At 41.5% G+C, this 18,885-nt stretch overlaps 1 protein-coding gene across 1 annotated transcript in view; it reads left to right on the top strand.

Annotated features, from left to right (window-relative positions):
- The window catches only part of irs2b (insulin receptor substrate 2b), a 69,666-nt gene extending 50,986 nt beyond the window's left edge, over positions 1-18,680 (top strand). Inside the window, exon 2 of the mRNA XM_070891816.1 lies at positions 16,752-18,680. The gene's annotated coding sequence lies outside the window, so the exon portion shown is untranslated. The remainder of the gene's footprint in view (positions 1-16,751) is intronic.
- The last annotated feature ends 205 nt before the right edge of the window (positions 18,681-18,885 follow it).

Here is an 18,885-nt window from a genome sequence, read left to right as displayed (position 1 = left end):
TTGTACAGGGCCTTGGTGAGACCACACCTTGAGTATTGTGTGCAGTTTTGGTCTCCTAATCTGAGGAAGGACGTGCTTGCTATTGAGGGAGTACAGCGAAGGTTCATCAGACTGATTCCCGGAATGGCAGGACTGACATATGAAGAAAGACTGGATCGACTAGGCTTATATTCACTGGAATTTAGAAGAATGAGAGGGGATCTCATAGAAGCATATAAAATTCCATTGGGATTGGACAGGTTAGATGCAGGAAGAATGTTCCCGATGTTGGGGAAGTCCAGAACCAGGGGTCACAGTCTAAGGATAAGGGGTAAGCCATCTAGGACCAAGATGAGGAGAAACCTTTTCACCCAGAGAATTATGAACCTGTGGAATTCTCTACCACAGAAGGTTGTTGAGTCCAGTTCGTTGGATATATTCAAAAGGGAGTTAGATGTAGCCCTTATGGCTAAAGGGATCAGGGGGTATGGAGAAAAGGCAGGAGTGGGGTATTGAAGTTGCATGATCAGCCATGATCATATTAAATGGTGTGTAGGCTCGAAGGGCCAAATGGCCTGCTCCAGCATCTATTTTCTATGTTTCTATGTTTCTATCTCTGTAATCTCCTCCAGCACCACAGCCTCCCAAGATATCTGTGCTCCTCTAATTCTGTCCTCTTGTGCATCCCTGACTATAATTGCTCAACCATTGTCACCCATGCCTTCTGTTGCCTAGGCCCTAAGCTTAGTAATTCCCTCCCCAAACCTCTCCGCCTTTCTACCTCTCTTTCCTCTAAGACGTTCCTTAAAACCTACCTCTTTGACCAAGCTTTTGGTCATCTGCCCTAATTTCGCCTTATGTGGCTTGGTGTCAAATTTGTTGTCTTATAATACTCCTATGAAGTGCCTTGGGATGTTTTGCTACATTAAAGGCACTATATAATCACGGAACATCACAGTGTCCTCTTGACCACAATAGTGAAATGAAAACCAACACAAAAGAAACATTCCAAACCAAATTTACATAACAAAGTCAACTAATCACTCGTCTATTCCCTTAGTGACTGTCTTGCATCTGCTAGTGCTCGTACGCAGTGCTACCCCTGTAGCTGCAGCATGGCTTGTGGAAGGCTGTTTACTTTCAATGGGGTCGTCAGCAGAAGGCCTTGCAGGATGACCTCGAGCAGCTCTGGGCCTAGAAGGCCTGGCTGTGTACTGCACCACCTCAGCATCGGTGGCAGCATTCTGGGCTGGCTGGCTGACAGACAACAGCAAGGGCACTGGTGGAATGGCAATGCTGGAAGTATGAATGCTATCATCCTGAGAGAGGACATCAGGTTTGTGTTCCACGGAGCCGCTGTCACTCCCCCGGTGCGGCGCATCAGCAATCCTAGTAATCTGTAGGAGGACAGATTGCTGTGAAACCCTGGAACCCCTTTCCACATTGGTAAACGCAGCCACGATGGCAGCAAGCTGAGCGTGCAGCAGAACTCATGTGCAGATGCACCCTTTTGGGAGCTGGCACCTGCACTACCCTTTCCCTCTGACCTGGCTGCAGGCCATTCGTATCCGGTAACTCACCACGTGCAGATCCCGCCTCTATGCTACCCTCTAAAGTTCGCGTAGTGCCAGTATCTGAGCTGGTGCCTGCGAGTGTCAGATCGAGTGACGGTGTCTCTTCTTCTCTGTCACTCTCCTCTTGTTCTTCCTGCACTGGCTGGGAAGCTTGGAGTTCTTGGGTATCTGAAAGGAGAAAGACACAAGGGTAATCTGTCATGAGGGGAAGGGGGAAAACAAGTTATGCATGCTTATACCATCATCAGCTTGTAAGTCAGAAGAGATAGTAAGATGAGGAGGATGTGTGAAGGAGAATTAGGTATGAGGATACCGTCATCTTGGATAACTTCAGACCCTACCAAGAATGGCCAGCACTGTCTCTTCCAGGGGGGGGGTGAGATTATGCAGGTGTGCCTGTGCCCCTTCAGGAAGCTCCTGTTGCTTCCTGTTATGCAAACCTTGTCCTACAAGAGAAAGGGAAGTGTGTCAGTGAGTGTAGTGCAATGTGTTTGGGTGATGTGCCTGTCATCGTTGAATAGCTGACAGTGTTTGCAAACTGTGAGATGTGGGTGTGAGGCTTGCAGCAGTGGTAAGTCTGTGAGGTGAAGCTATGAATGTGAGGTATGAGGCGTGAATGATAAAGATTGTTGGTAGGTGAGTAATGGGGGGGGGGTGCATTTAGCAGTGTGCGAGGCCAGTGGTGCAGTTGGTAGAGAATGTATTAGAAGATGCATTCACTGACCTTGACCATTCATGTGAGGTCATTAAATTTAATTCGGCACGGGATCCAGGTCCTTGGGGAAAGAGGATGGCAGTGACCTCTTCAATTATCTGCTCCCACTGCCTTCAGACTGTGCACCTGAAGGGCCTCCTGCAGGAAGAGGACCTGTCCCCTTCCTTCTAACCCCTGCACTAAGGCCTCCAGTGCTGCATCTGAGAGCCTAGGTGCCCTTTCTCAGTACTGTTGAGCCATAACTGCCTGACTGTTGCCTTGACAACAAGTACAATGAGGAGCTGAATGCAGAATGTCCTTTAAGAAGTGCAGACTGCATTTAAAACTGGAGGCTAACTTTAAATAGAGCTAGCCTCACATGAACGTGGGCCCCCTGCTGAGTGTTCAGCCACTCAGCAGTGCTCTCATCGCTGGGCTGCACGCATCAATCATGTTAATTAGCAGGCAGCACGAATGTCACGTGCTACCTGTACAACTTTCAACGGGTGAGGGCCGATATCCCCATGCCCGTTTTCGGGCCTAATCAAATTTTTAGCCCATAATGTCCTGAATTAAGGTGTTTCCTATGAATTTGCTCATTTATCTAATTCTACTTTATAATTATAAATTTGCATAATGTTTGCAACTATTAAAGAAAAAAATAATAATTTGAAAGCTGCTTTCACTTCATCTTCTCAGTACTCAAAAGTAAATCACACTGTTCTTTTATGTCTTAAAATGGCTCTCTGATGACTCAGGAGAAATGTATGAAATCGCATCGAGATATAGTTTGTTTGGTTTAGTAACAACCTTTTATGTCTTTGTATTGTCAAAGACTTAAGTGAAGCGGTTATCAATGCTGCAAATGAACTAGTTAGTGGTAAGACTGGAAGTGAATGAGTAGGTTGGTAAAGCAAGACAAACAAATCAGTTAGCTATCTATCTGTGCTGGGTAATGGAAATCTGACAGAAGTGAGTGATGACTTATCAGCTGGGTAACAGTTGCAACAGCACTGCAGCCATCACCAAGAAAATGCATGAGTTTGCTTTCATGCCTCTTGAAAAGCTTTGTGCATGAAATACTTGAGTGGTTGCTGGGCTATATGCCATGAATTAATCACGCAAATAGCACTTCCAACCCCCCACCCCCTCCCCCACTTTACATGGTCAGCGTTCCTCCTCCCTGAGGATCTGTAATTATTAGATGTGCAAACTTTTTAACATAGATCGGGAGGTTCTACAAGAAGCTTGCCTTTTGAATGTCGTTGGTTAATCTCATTACTTTCTTCTGCTCTTAAGTATCACAATAATGTCCGAGAGAAGCAATTTTTACCATGTGTTTCTGATAAGGTGCTCTAAAATGGAAGAGGGTGCGGGAAGGTGGAGCATCTGACCCAGTACTGGCAGCTAGTGGCCCCAATAAAACATGGAATTCAAACAACCTTAGGACATGCTGGGAATTGCGTTTTTAAAAAAAAAATTAAACTGAATAGAAGCTTCAATAACCAAACTTTGATTCACCAGTATGATCAGTTTCCATCCTCCATGACTTTTGTCATCTACATGAATTAAACTTTTGCTTTTGTGCAGTGTTGCATAAAAGATGAATTCATGTATGGAATGAAATAGCTTTTAATATCGCCTCCCCATATTAATACTTTTCAGTGGGATTTGGGGGTAAAATTAATTGAACTTAATCATCTACTAAAATAACATCTTGGTGTCTTTCAAACCCACCTTTTCACAATGCCCATATTTAAAACAAAAATGATGCTGCAGTCCTACCCTCTTGCCTTTTTTTCTTCTGTTTTTTTTAATCCTTCCCTCTTCCATGATGCAAAGTTATTCTACCATCAAATGAAATTCTAAAAAGTGCAGCCTCAAAATATGTATTTTCTTACATTTTAGTTTAACATTTACCGTGATACTCAAGTTGTTTTTTTAATGAGGAGGAGGGGAGAAACATAGGGTGGGTTGGGGTGGAGGTAGGGTGGGGGGGTTGGTGATTGGTTTTAATTTAATAAATTCCATTCACACTCTGTTTATAACACACACCATGTATTTTAGAGATTGTTCTATCCCCGTAAACTATAATTCCTATTGTTAAAACTTGCAGATTACTTTTCAGTACTCTTCTATCTCCTGATGTTTTCTTGCTATTTTCTCTCTCACTCATGCTACATGATCCAAGCCAAAAAGGGGAGGCGGGTAATGCCATGATTGTTTTAAGACAAAATAACAAATAACTGTGTTGGATTTAGAGGAATGATTGTGAGTGTATCTATGTCCCAAGATGTATTCAGAACCATATAAACCAAATTATAGGAAATAGGTCATCATAGCCTCTTAGAATCTTAAACTCAGACCTTCAGTAGTACAGTCTTAACTGCTTAATACCTGGCCAAGACACTAAAGCAACCATATGTTTATTTTGCCTCATCCCTCAACTTGTTTCTACCCCCCACAACACTCACGTTATTAACCCAAAAAGATAACATCAGTGTTCAAAATAGTTACTTTGTAATACATGTAGTGTGAAGATTTTATTTTATATTTTTTTAAAGACATCTATTCATCCTGTACTTCCAGTAAACTAAGGATTAACTCGTGATGATATATGATGTCTAATGCATCAGCAACATTCTATGTATTATAATAAAATCTATACATTAATGAAACAATTTCTTGCATTTCTTTTGAAAATGGCAAGTCTGCAAAGCATGATTCAAACCATATCTCATTTGAACGAGACCAACACGTTGAAATTTCCTGCCTTTTATCTTGTGATCAGTTGAATAAACTGCTTCCACTGTTGAAGCAAAAGAAAACAAAGCTGTTGAATGCTTCATCCCTGCCCCCCATTCCATGAGGTTCTGCACATATGGAAAATATTATGCTAATATACTGGGGAAAGGTGTTCCTTGCTGCCCTCCCCACTTTCAAAAGCCATCTCAAAATCAACCTCTTTGAGCGCACCCCACTGTCACCGCCTGTAACTTACCTCTTTCTGCCTGCTCATTTTACTCCAATCATCTTTAAAGCTTCGGGATGTTATGTTAAGGACACTGTGAGTGTAATGTGTTACTGCAAAGCCACCCATATGGTTTGGAAGTAAACTTCACCTTATCATTGTGAATTTAGATGAAACTTAAGCGTGTTCCAATTTTCCATTTCAAACAATAAAACAATGGAAATATCTGAAAGTCTTCAGTCAAAAGTTGGTTACTTTATTGTAACTCTACAACCCGTAGCACTTATAACCTAATTTTAGTATGTTATAGCCATTATTGTACAGTGCAGATGTAATGTGAGAGTTATAGGAAACTCCAGCATTTCTGCAGCTGTGAGTGCTTCCTGGAGACCAATTTTACTGGAGTTTAGACATGTTTACTTGAACATGTTGTTTATTCTAGAAAATCTCGGTTTCTGAACTGACTATGAGTAAATGCTTTAAAATTATGCAGTTATGCAGTGTTGATTTTTTTGGGGTCACGTGGCATTCCAATATGCGAAAATAATCATCACACGCCATGTTGAAAAGTCCCCAAAGCCAAGTTGCTGAGACTACGTGCAGATAGATTTTCTGTTTGCCAAATATGGAGTGTACACCCTATCCCTAGAGGAGCACATCTCACTTACACAAGTCCAGATTGGATAAGACAAGTGTTAGGGACCATCAAGTGGTATTACAGGAGCTTAACCAGCTAAAACCATGCCACCTATCAACACAGAGCACTGGTAAGTTTTCAGTGCTAGTCCAGCTAAGACTATTCAGATGGAGGGCGAGAAAGTTGGATATCAAACCAACAAGTTAAGCTTAAATAAAGGAGTCTACCAAGGTATGAGGGCAGATTTGGCTAAAGTGGACTGAGAAAATAGATTAAAGTGTAGGACGGTTGATGAACAGTGGCATACATTTAAGGAGATATTTCACAACTCTCAAGAAAAATATATTCCAGTGAGGAGGCTGGCTGTAAGAGAAAAGATAGCCATCAATGGCTAACTAAAGAAATAAAGGACGGTATCCAATTAAAAACAAGGGCATACAAAGTGGTCAAAACTAGTGGGAGGACAGAAGATTGGGATGCTTTCTAAAGCCAGCAAAGAATGACGAAAACATTGATTAAGAAAGGGAATATAGACTATGAAAGTAAACTAGCACAAAATATAAAAACAGATAGCAAGAGTTTCTATAGGTATATAAAAAGGAAAAGAGTGGCTAAAGTAAATGTTGGTCCCTTAGAGGACAGGACTGGGGAATTAGTAACGGGGAACATGAAGATGGCAGAATCTCTGAACAAATATTTTCTATCAGTCGTTACGGTAGAGGACACTAACAATATCGAACAGTGGATAGTCAAGGGGCTATAAGGAGCAGAAACTTAACACAATCACAATCACTAAGGAGGTGGTACTCAGTAAGATAATGGGACTAAAGGCAGATAAATCCCCTGGACCTGATGGCTTGCATCCTAGGGTCTTAAGAGAAGTAGCGGCAGGGATAGTGGATGCATTGGTTGTAATTTACCAAAATTCCCTGGATTCTGGGGAGGTCCCAGCAGATTGGAAAACTGCAAATGTAATGCCCCTATTAAAACAGGGAGGCAGACAAAAAGCAGGAATCTATAGACCAGTTAACCTAACATCTGTGGTTGGGAAAATGTTGGTGTCCATTATTAAAGAAGCAGTAGCAGGACATTTGAAAACGCATAATTCGGTCAGGCAGAGTCAGCATGGATTTATGAAGGGAAAGTCATGATTGACAAATTTGCTGGAATTCTTTGAGTTTTTAACGAACAGGGTGAATAAAGGGGAACCAGTGGATGTGGTGCATTTGGACTTCCAGAAGGCATTTGATAAGGTGCCACATAAAAGGTTACTGCACAAGATAAAAGTTCACGGGGTTGGGGGTAATATATGTTGGCATGGATGGAAGACTGGGTAACGAACAGAAAACAGGGTGTCAGGATAAATGGTTCATTCTCGGGTTGGCAATCAGTAACTAGTAGGGTGCCGCAGGGATCAGTGCTGGGACCCCAATTATTTACAATCTATATTAACAAATTGGAAAAAAGGACCGAGTGTAACGTAGCCAAGTTTGCTGACGATACAAAGATGGGAGGAAAAACAATGTGTGAGAAGGGCACAAAAAATCTACAAAAGGACATAGACAGGCTAAGTGAGTGGGAAAAAATTTGGCAGATTGAGTATAATTTTGGAAAGTGTGAGGTTATGCACTTTGGCAGAAAAAAATCGAGGAGCAAGTTATTATTTAAATGGAGAAAAATTACAAAATGCTGCAATACAGCAGGACCTGGGGGGACTTGTGCATGAAACACAAAAGTGTGCAGGTACAGCAAGTGATCAGGAAGGCCAATGGAATCTTCGCCTTTATTGCAAAGGGGATGGAGTATAAAAGCAGGGAAGTCTTGTGACAGTTATACAGGGTATTGGTGAGGCCGCACCTGGAATACTGCATACAGTTTTGGTTTCTATATTTACGAAAGGATATACTTGCTTTGGAGGCAGTTCAGAGCAGACTTACTAGGTTGATTCCGGAGATGAGGGGGTTGACTTATGAGGAAAGGTTGAGTAGGTTGGGCCTCTACTCATTGGAATTCAGAAGAATGAGAGGTGATCTTATCGAAACGTATAAAACTAAGAGGGGTCTCGACAAGGTGGATGCAGCGAGGATGTTTCCACTGATAGGGGAGAATAGAACTAGGGAGCATAATCTTAGAATAAGGAGCCGCCCATTTAAAACTGAGATGAGGAGGAAGTTCTTCTCTCAGAGGGTTGTAAATCTGTGGAATTCGCTGCCTCAGAGAGCTATGGAAGCTGGGTCATTGAATAAATTTTAAGACAGAGACAGACAGTTTCTTAACCGATAAGGAAATAAGGAGTTAAGGGGAGCAGGCAGGAAAGTGGACCTGAGTCCATGATCGGATCAGCCATGATCGTATTAAATGGTGGAGCAGGCTCGAGGGACCTTATGGCCACTCCTGCTCCTGTTTATTATGTTCTTATGTTCTTATTAGAGCATTGTATTTCAGGATTATCTGAGGCTAAGTGGGAAGATCCCACAAGGTACTGTTAGTTCATTCAGAAATATAGAAAAATACAAATTTACAGCGCAGAAGGAGGCCATTTCGGCCCATCATTATTGTGCCGGCCGACAAAGAGCCGCACAGCCCTCGGTCAGTAGCCCTGAAGGTCAAGAGCACCCAGCCCAACCAGTCCGCCCCACTCAACTGCGACACTCCTTACACTGAAACATTCTACACTCCACCCCAACCGGAGCCATGTGTTCTCCTTGGAGAAGCAAAAACCAGATAAAAACTCAGGCCAATTTAGAGAAAAAAATCGGGGAAAATTCCTGTCTGACCCATCCAGGCGATCAAAACTAGTCCAGGAGATCACCCTGGCCGTATTCTATTCCCTGCAGTACTTACCATCATATCTGCGCCGGCCAACAAGAGGTTATCCAGTCTAATCCCAATTACCAGCTCTAGGTCCATAACCTTGCAGGCTACAGCACTTCAAATGGCCATCCAGCCATCTCTTAAAAGTGGTGAGGGTTTCTGCATCCACCACTCTTCAAGGCTGTGAGTTCCAGATCCCCACAACCCTCTGCATAAAGAAGCCCCCCCCTTCAATCCCCTCTAAACCTTCCACCAACCACCTTAAAACTATGTCCCCTCGTAATAGACCCCTCCATCAATGGAAATAGGCCCTTACTTTCCACTATGTCCAGGCCCCTCAATATTTTGTACACCTCAATGAGGTCTCCTCTCAACCTCCTCTGTTCCAATGAGAACAAACCCAGCCTATCCAATCTGTCCTCATAACTAAGATTCTCCATTCCAGGCAGCATCCTAGTAAATCTCCTCTGTACCCTCTCGAATGTAATCACGTCCTTCCTATAATACGGCGACCAGAACTACACGCAGTACTCCAGCTGCGGCCTAACCAAAGTATAATACAATTTAAGCATAGCCTCCCTGCTCTTATATTCTATGCCTTGGCCAATAAAGGCAAGCATTCCATATGCCTTCTTAACCACCTTATCCACCTGGCCTGCTACTTTGAGGGACCTGTGAACAAGCACTCCAAGGTCCCTTTGTTCATCTACATTATTAAGTGGGCTACCACTTAATGTGTATACCCTTTCCTATTAGCCCTCCCAAAGTACATTACCTCACACTTTGCTGAATTAAATTCTATTTGCCACTGCTCTGCCCACCTTACCAGTAGATTGATATCCTCCTGCAGCGCATGACTTTCCTCTTCATTATCAACCACACAACCAAGTTTAGAGTCGTCTGCAAACTTCTTAATCATACTCTATATATTCAAATCTAAATCGTTGATATATACCACAAAAAGTAAGTGACCCAATACTGAGCCTTGCGAAACCCCACAGACACAAAAACATCCATCAACTATTACCCTTTGCTTCCTACCTCTAAGCCAATTTGGATCCGATTTGCTACTTTGCCCTGGATCCCATGAGCTTTAACCTTCGAGACCAGTCTACCATGTGGGACCTTATCAAAGGCTTTGCTAAAGTCCATATGCACTACCATCATCAACCCTCTTGGTTACCTCCTCAAATAGTTCAATCAAGTTAGTCAAACACGATCTTAACAAATCCATGCTGACTGTCCCTAATCAATCCTTGCCTTTCCAAATGTAGATTTATCCTGTCTTTCAGGATCTTTTCCAATAACTTTCCCACCACTGAGGTTAGGCTGACAGGCCTGTAATTACTCAGCCTATCCCTTTCTCCCTTCTTAAACAAGGGTACTACATTAGCCATCCTCCAATCCTCCGGCTCCATGCCCAAATCCAAAGAGGACTGGAAAATGATGGACAAGGCCTCTGCTATTTCATCTTTCACTTCGCTCAACAGTCTGGGATGCATTTCATCCAGGCCTGGAGACTTACCTACTTTCAAAGCTGCTAAACCCCTTAATACTTCCTCTCTCATTATATTTATTTCATCCAGAATATCACACTCCTCCTCAATAGCAGTATCTGCATTGCCCCTTTCCTTTGTGAAAACAGAAAAAAAAGTATTCATTAAGAACCTTACCAACATCTTCCGCCTCCACACAAAGATTACCCTTATGGTCTCTAATAGGCCCTACCCTTTCTTTAATTACCCTCTTACTCTTAATGTATTTATAGAATATCTTAGGGTTTTCCTTAATTTTACTAGCCAAGAATTTTTCATGCTCTCTCTTAGCATTCCTAATATCCTTTTTAATTTTGCCTCTTAACTTTCTATATTCCTCTAAAGATTCTATAGTATTTAGCTGTTGGTGTATGACATAAACTTCCCTTTTTTTTCTTTATCCTCCCCTGTAAGTCCCTAGACATCCAGGGGCCTCTAGAATTATTATTCCTACCTTTTTCTTTACAGGCACATGTTTGGCCTGAGCCTTCCGGATCTCCTCCTTGGATGCCTTCCACTATTCCGACACTGATTATTTACCCACAAGTAACTGTTTCAAGTCCACTGTCGCCAAATCACTCCTTAACTTAGCAAAATTAACTTTTCCCCAATTTGGGACTCTTATTCCAGGCCTATCCTTGTGCTCATCCATAAAGAACTTGAATCTGACTGAATTATGGTCACTGGCACCCAAGTGCTCTCCCACTAATACCCCTTCAACCTGCCCAGCTTCATTCCCCGAAATTAAATCTAAAACCGCCCCCTCTCGTGTTGGGCTTGCTACATACTAACTAAAAAAGTTACCTTGAATGCATTTCAAGAATTCCACATCCTCTATACCCTTCACACTAAATTTGTCCCAATCAATATTTGGATAGGTAAAATCCCCCACTATTATTACCCTATGGCTTTTGGACTTCACAGTAATTTGCCTATATATTTGCTCCTCTATCTCCCTCCCACTGTTTGGAGGTTTATAATACACACCCAGCAGTGTGATCATCCCTTTTTTTATTTCAATTCGACCCATTTGATGACCCCTCTAACATATCATCCCTCCTCACCGCTGTAATAGTTTCTTTAATCATACCGCAACGCCCCCTCCCTTTTTACCCCACTCTCTGTCTTGTCTAAAAATCCTGTAATCAGGAATATTGATGTGCCAAACCTGCCCCCCTTTTGGCTAAGTTTCTGTAATGGCTATAATGTCATATTCCAAAGTATCTATCTGTGTTCTTAGCTCATCTGCCTTATTCGCTATACTCCTTGCAGTAAAGTATGTACCATTTAGCTACAAAGCATTGTTTTCCCTGCCTTACAGATTTGCTTTCTAAATTCTTGCTGTCCAATTTCTGCTTTACTTTCTTCCCTATTGAATTTGTTCTCAGGTTCCCATCCCCCTGCCAAGCTTGTTTAAACTCTCTTCAACAGCACTAGCAAAATTCCCCACGAGAATATTGGTCCTGGTGTTGTTGAGGTGCAACCCACCCAGTGTGTACAGGTCCCATCTCCTCCAGAAGCAGTCCCAATACCTCAAGAATTTCAGGCTGGCTAATTCTTCACCACCAGCCCCCATAGGGTTGTGGACCTGCTTGGCTCTGATATCCGATTATTGAATCTAACACAGAGGATTGACTTGGTTCTGAACTTCCATTGTGTATCATTTTGGCACCACCAAAGAGACCTCTCTCACCTACCACTTCCTATCCCCGCCCCCAAGGACAATAGTCATTAGACAGCTGACGAGCACTAATTTGAACCCTCGTTAATTCATGGCATTCTGGTTCCACCAGTAGAAGTTGCAGAGTTTCAGTAGCTAGTTGCTGCAGCAGTGGATCTACAAGCATGCATTTGTGTATCTGGCCTCAGGTAGCCCCTTCCAATAGCTGTAGAGTTTCCTGCAAAGTTTCTTGTCAAGACTGATGTCTGCTTTTAGTGGTAGCAGTCTAAGCACTTAACACACCAAATAATGGTGCATCAGCAATAAGCAAAGAGCACAGAATTCTGAATTATATTGCTAAATCACGAGAGTATTGGAGCAAGCCTTTGGCTTTGAATCAGAAGGTGTAGGATTCAAACCCCGCTCTGGACAGTCCTGGTGAGTGGAGACCGGAGCTGTGCCTCAGAATTCTGGGTTGACATCCAATGTATGTGTGTGAGTGGCTCCCCCTCATCACATGGGCTGTGGGAGCCCATAAAGCTTATAGGACTAAAACAGAAAATGCTGGAAATCTCAGCGAGTCAGGCAGCATCTGTGGAGAGAAAAACAGAGTTAACGTTTCAGGTCGATGACCCTTCATCAGAACAAGCTTATAGTACTAACCAGTAATCCCCAAATGTAAAAATAGTTATAGCCATGGAGGTCTGTCTGATTGTTAATCATCTTGTGAATCCTTCCACTACATCACACTCCAAGGAAAGAGTGTGAAGGTATAAAAATAACAACTAGAGTGCAAGTCAGCCATTCTCGTTGTTTACAGTGCACTGGTCAGCACATTTGAATATTGTCCAGTTTTGGTTGCAAATAAAAGTAGTGCAATGAAGAACTGCTAGGATGAACCATTGTATGAGAAGATTGGACTTTGAGGGAAACCTGACCACACTAGCACTCTGCAGCCATCGAAACTAGATGATGAGAGGAGACCTTAATAATATATTAAATGATATAACAAAAGTAAATCCAAGTTGAGCTATTTCAGTAGTGTAAGGAGCGTTGACTGATACTGGTGAAAAGTCAACTTAGAACTGATAACAGGAAGAAGTTCCAGAGAGTGATCAAAATCGCCTTTCAGGCAGAGCAGTGGAAGTGAAACATGATTTATTTACGATCCAGTTGGATGATTCATGTGTTTTATTGATTAAACTTTCTGATTGGTGTTATTTAATGCTCACGTTAAAATGAAGACAGTTGGAATGTCTAGTCATAGGCTTATGTTCCCTGGGAAATTGGCTAAATGGCCTCCCTCATCTGTATTTATGTTGTGATCATGAAACCTGCTACCTCACCATTTTGAATTTGGGTTGGCTGACAGTGGTGTGGCTTTGTGGTTCTTGTAACTTGACCCTGCTTTCATCGGGTGATCGTTGATGAACATAAAAGGTGTACTGAATCTATTTATCTACTTGAGACCAGATGGTGAGATGTGAGTCCCAGCAAGAACTATTTTACAAAAAAACTTTGCTTGTTATACCTCTTTGTCCAATTACATTGGTGTCACTATAGTTAAGTGCTTAAGCAGAAGTAGAATTATACTAAATTGCATTAAAAGAACTTGGGCCTTGGGCTGCCCCAAAGCGCTTCAATGAAGTACTTTTGAAGTGCAGTTACTGTTGTAATGTAGGGAAATATGACAGCCAAATTACATACAGCAAGCTCCCACAAACAACAATGAGATAAATGACCTGTTAATTTGTTTTAGTAATGTTAGTTGAGGCATAAAAGTTAGCCAGGGCACTGGGTGCACTTTCCTGTTCTTCTTCAATAGGGCAATAGGATATTTTATGGCCACCTGAGAAGGCAGACAGGGCTTCGGTTTGACGTCTCATCCAAAAGAGAGCACCTACAGTGCAGCACTCCCTCAGTACTGTACTGGAGTGTCAGCCTGGATTATGTGTTCAAGTCTTTGGAATGGGATTCTGACTCCAGAGATACGAGTGCTACTGCTTAGTCAAATTAATGTTTTTTTTTAAACTATGTGATTTAATAGGTCTTAACTAGTCAGACAATACTGATTTCACAGTGCCACTGTATACTATAGTAATTTATCTTACAGAGCTCCATTGCTGATTCTTCCTTTCATCATCATCATAGGCAGTCCCTTGGAATCGAGGAAGACTTGCTTCCACTTTTAACATGAGTTCTTAGGTGGCTGTACAGTCCAATATGAGAATCACAGTCCCTGTCACAGGTGGGGCAGATAGCCTTTGAGGGAAGGGGTGGGTGGGACTGGTTTGCCGCACACTCTTTCCGCTGCCTGCACTTGTTTTCTGCATGCTCTCGGCGATGAGACCCGAGGTGCTCAGCACCCTCCCGGATGCGCTTCCTCCACTTAGGATGGTCTTTGGCCAGGGACTCCCAGGTGTCAGTGGGGATGTTCCACTTTATCAGGGAGGCTTTGAGGGTGTCCTTGCAACGTTTCGGCAGCCCACCTTTGACTTGTTTGCCGTGAAGGAGTTCCAAGTAGAACTTGGAAGTCTTGGGAGTCTCGTGTCTGGCATGTGAACTATGTGGCCTGCCCAGCGGAGCTGATCAAGTGTGGTCAGTGCTTCGATGCTGGGGATGTTGGCCTGGTCAAGGTTGGTGCATCTGTACCTCCCAGGGGATTTGTAGGATCTTGCAGAGACATCATTGGTGGTATTTCTCCAGCGACTTGAGGTGTCTACTGTATATGGTCCATGTCTCTGAGCCATACAGGAGGGCTTGAGCTTGGTGGCAGATTTGAGGGCCTGGTCTTCAAACACTCTTTTCCTCAGACGGCCGAAGGCTGCACTGGCGCACTGGAGGCGGTGTTGGATCTCGTCGTCAATGCCTGCTCTTGTTGATAGGAGGCTCCCGAGATATGGGAAGTGGTCACATTGTCCAGGGCCATGCCTTGGATCTTGATGACTGGGGAACAGTGGATTTTTCCTTTGTGCTGATGATGATTATGCAAAATCTTTTATCATCCAGCTAGCGTTTTGATTGTGTGTTGGTTCACAACATTCTAGAAGCAAAGTAAGCTGAATATCATATATTTTAGCTACTGCATGAATTTATTAACATCCTGCTTAGTCATGCTAGGCAATGCCTATTTAAAGCTCCCTCAGAGTAACTATTACCATGTATAGTATGATAACTGCAGCCAGCTGCCAGTACCTTCTGTTGAGGTGGTTTGGTTTTGGGTGCATTTTTCTTAGCTTTTGGTGAATTTCTGGTAATGGTCATATTGTCTTTAATCAAAAATACTGTGTGATTGAAATTATCTGGATTTAAGAGTTTAAGGTGAAGGCTAATTCAAACAGGCAATGTGTTATAATCTAAATAGATTAATCATACATGCAATATTACACTAGACAGTAGCTATGGCAAGTTGTGAAATTGAATTCAGTAACTTTTGTGACCAAGAATGCTGTTGGATTGTTGTAAAGTCACAACTGGTTCACTAATGTCCTTCTGGGAAGGGGAGCCAGTCACTTTCATTTGTTCTGATCTACATGTGACTGAGTCAATACTATATATGATTGACTCTAAGTACTTTCTGAAGAAGATCATGTACCTCAGGGCAACTAGGCATGGGCAAATGTGGCCTTGCCAGCTTTCCCACAACCTGAGAACAAATAAAAATGAAAAATAGTAGCTGTATGTCTCAAACCCTCTTTTAGTTTTCAAATCCTATTCTTCGAGGTCCAAAGAACACGTGTTGGTAGGGATCTCTATTAGCAATAGAATCGTGTACTGCCTTAGAGGCTATGTGTGCCAATCCACGATTATAGTGATATACTATGTTTTTCTTGCAGCCATAGCTTCAAAAACTTCCTTTCAAGGGTTTGACTTTCCAGCAGCAGATTGTTCTGCATCTGATACTCATTATATTCTGGATTTCTTTTGTTAAAACTTCAATGGGATGTTGAAAAACAAAAGAAGCCTGTGTCCAGCTGCCTGATAACTGCACTTTAGGAAATTGAAAAGAACTTGTGCCAACAGTAACATTTAGAGCACAGTATTCCCATTGTAAACACCAGCCCCATACTTTCCAGAAACTTCTTTCACTGCTTATGCACTCTTTTTATTCAGAATCTTTTTGAGGCTTTAATCTTTTGTTTTTAGACTTAATTACACCTATTAAGTACCATCTGAGTAGAATAGTGCAAAGTTTGTTTTACAAAAAAAACTTGAAAGAGTAAAGCGACTTAACTTGACATGGCAGATTAGAGCACACAGTTCAAAGGTTAGACACAGTTACCACACTTCACAATCCTAGTCCTCACCATTTAAAAAAACACACAAAGTGAAATAAAATGTGTTTTTTCAAAAATAGAGCACAGATTTGGTATGATGCACTTTGAAATCACATTTTAATCAATCCCATAGGCCTGTCTTCATGTTGTATTTTGACTCTTGTCTCTGACCTGCAGACTATTCTGAGACCTCTGTTAATTCGGACTCTCTTCCTAGAATCATGAAATTGTAGTTGCAGTGCCTGTTGTTTGCATTCTACATCCCATCCACTTGGACCACTGTCTAGATTCCTGGTCTTAATCCTTAAACTCTTGTTTTGCAGCAGAAATAAACATTGCTTCGAAAGCAACATTTCCCATGTGAATTGATGCCGTGCTTAGATAGCTAACCAAACAACCTTTGGGAGAGGGGGCTAGGATACTGGCTCTAACACTAGTACTAATAGATGCAACTTGTTATTGGACCCTCCTGTGTGTCTAAATAGTTTATTAAGGAAATAAAATAATTGCAAAGATCCAGGCTAAGCAATATCAACAAGTGTGAATATCGAATTCGCTAATATATTGTCAAAAATTGTTTCAAACAACATTCTTCTTTTCTCTTATTCAGACTGACAGACCCTTCTGCATCTCTGGAACCTCGCACAAGCGATGCTGCTCAGCAAACACCTTTGTGGAATGCTGCTCTAGTTTACCTTTTTTCCTCGTTGTGAATGGGTAACCAATAATGCCTCGAGACCGTTATAGCACTGCAATGCACAGCATACCTTCAAGGACAAGGAAGCTTTCTGCCTCATTAGTTTCTGTTATGGATATTGATCATCCTCTTCCTTTTCTAGGTGGAGTGCACTGAAGCAGTACTTATTTAGCAGTATATTAACTGTTGCCAGTTAAGCCTTGCTTTAAGCTGAGATATGGCCAACTTCTATTACTTAACTTTCCCAGTCTGGTAACATTACCTTTTTGAAATGCTTCTCACACCAGAAACCAACTGAACTGGAACATTACTGACCTGGTATAAATCCTACCTCGTTTAAATACTAAAGGCAGCCTTTTATGGGAGAAGGAGCAAAAACTTAGCTTTATCACTGCTGAACTCCCGAGACACAAACCCTGGGCCTTAACTAAGTTTAACTTCTTGAAAATACTGTACTCTTGCAACAAACAAGAATTTTGGGCTTGCTATGTTCAACAAGGATCCCATGTTGAGGAGTTTAAGCCTAACTTAATAAACAAAATGGTCTGACAGATAGGAGGAATGAAAAGGTCACTGGACTTGGATCAAAAGACCCATGAAAAACCCAGCAAGTTTCAAACAAGTGCTTTCCCTAAAACCAGGATGGTCACCTTCAGTAAGTCATCATAAGGAGAAAAGATGTGATATTACAAATGTGGACAATAAGAATCTTCACATATTTTGAGCTGCATCAGAATGTAAATATTAAATGCAATTAAATGCAAAACATTGTTAACTGTACAGCTTATTTAAAATGTAAGTTTTATTCCTCCACAGAGGAGTCAGCAGTTTTTGATTAAAAGATATATAGAGGAAAAAGTTATTGCTGTTTCTTACCCACGAGTGCTCCTTATGTTGGACGCAGAACTTGGATTGTTTAGTACTGCTTTAGTGGATGTGGCTCCATAAGACCTTCCTGCTGACTTATTTATTAATATTGGAACAACTGATGAAAGTGCCAGAAAATTCTGAATGTAGACATGATTTTCTGCAATGCAAATTTAAGTTTCACTACAGATTTGTGTGAAGGTCTCTATATTTCACTAGAGGCCAATTCCATTGTAGTCATGTCTGATGGTGTGTGTAAATATACTGTACAAAGAAAATCTGTACTGTGAGCATTGTTTATTTTTACATTGGATAAAAAACACCAGAGTTAATCTTGAAACAGTGGCTGAATCTGCATTAAAAGCCACTCATAATCATGGCACTGAAATAAAAATGCTGACTTCAAATTTAGTTATCTGAGACAACAGCAGAGTATGGAATGTACTGAAATAAGTGACCACTTGCCACTAAATACAGTTTTCGTAGCTACACTGTATCAGAAACAATTAAATGTTTGATTCAGAAACTGTGTATGCAATATTTTACATCCTTAGTTTACAGTTTGGAACCAAATGATAAAATATCTGTATATGAAGGTAACATTCAATAGAGTGTACAGCACTGTTTGCTATTTGTATATTTTGCCCCTTTCAGTTCAATGCGTGTGTTTTCTTTTCTCCTGATGCTGTATAAACTCTAAACAATGTAAGCGCAGTGTTTTCATGTTACCTTTTAGTTTTGGGATATCAGGAAAGATAACATGTAATTTTTCTTCTTGTGACCAGACAAGAGATCATTGTAACGTTAGCATATCTTGCTGTGTCTTCCATTGTATATATTGTATATAAGGTTCAATGTAATGCTGCCTGAAGATGAAAAACGGATCTAGAATAGTGTATTGTACTATATATGTATTGATCATGAATGCTCTTTCAATAGCAATATGCAATAAAATAACCTACAATATTTATGAAAGCAATGGTTTCTCAGACTTTATTACATAAATAAGTTCAGATGCATTAAGAAAGTATTGGGCTCTATCTCTACAGCACCTGGTATGTTCCCTTTATCCAATTTTCTGTCAAGTACACACTACCAAAGCACGTGTATTGATTGTGTACTGTAAGAATCTACCTCCAGCAACTAGATAATGGTGAAGAACCAAACACTGCACTCCTCG

This window comes from Pristiophorus japonicus, chromosome 10, assembly GCF_044704955.1.
Source record: "Pristiophorus japonicus isolate sPriJap1 chromosome 10, sPriJap1.hap1, whole genome shotgun sequence".
Classification (NCBI taxonomy): domain Eukaryota; kingdom Metazoa; phylum Chordata; class Chondrichthyes; family Pristiophoridae; genus Pristiophorus; species Pristiophorus japonicus.
The sequence above is the reverse complement of the archived record's forward strand: the minus strand, read 5'-3'. Positions and strand labels throughout refer to the sequence as shown.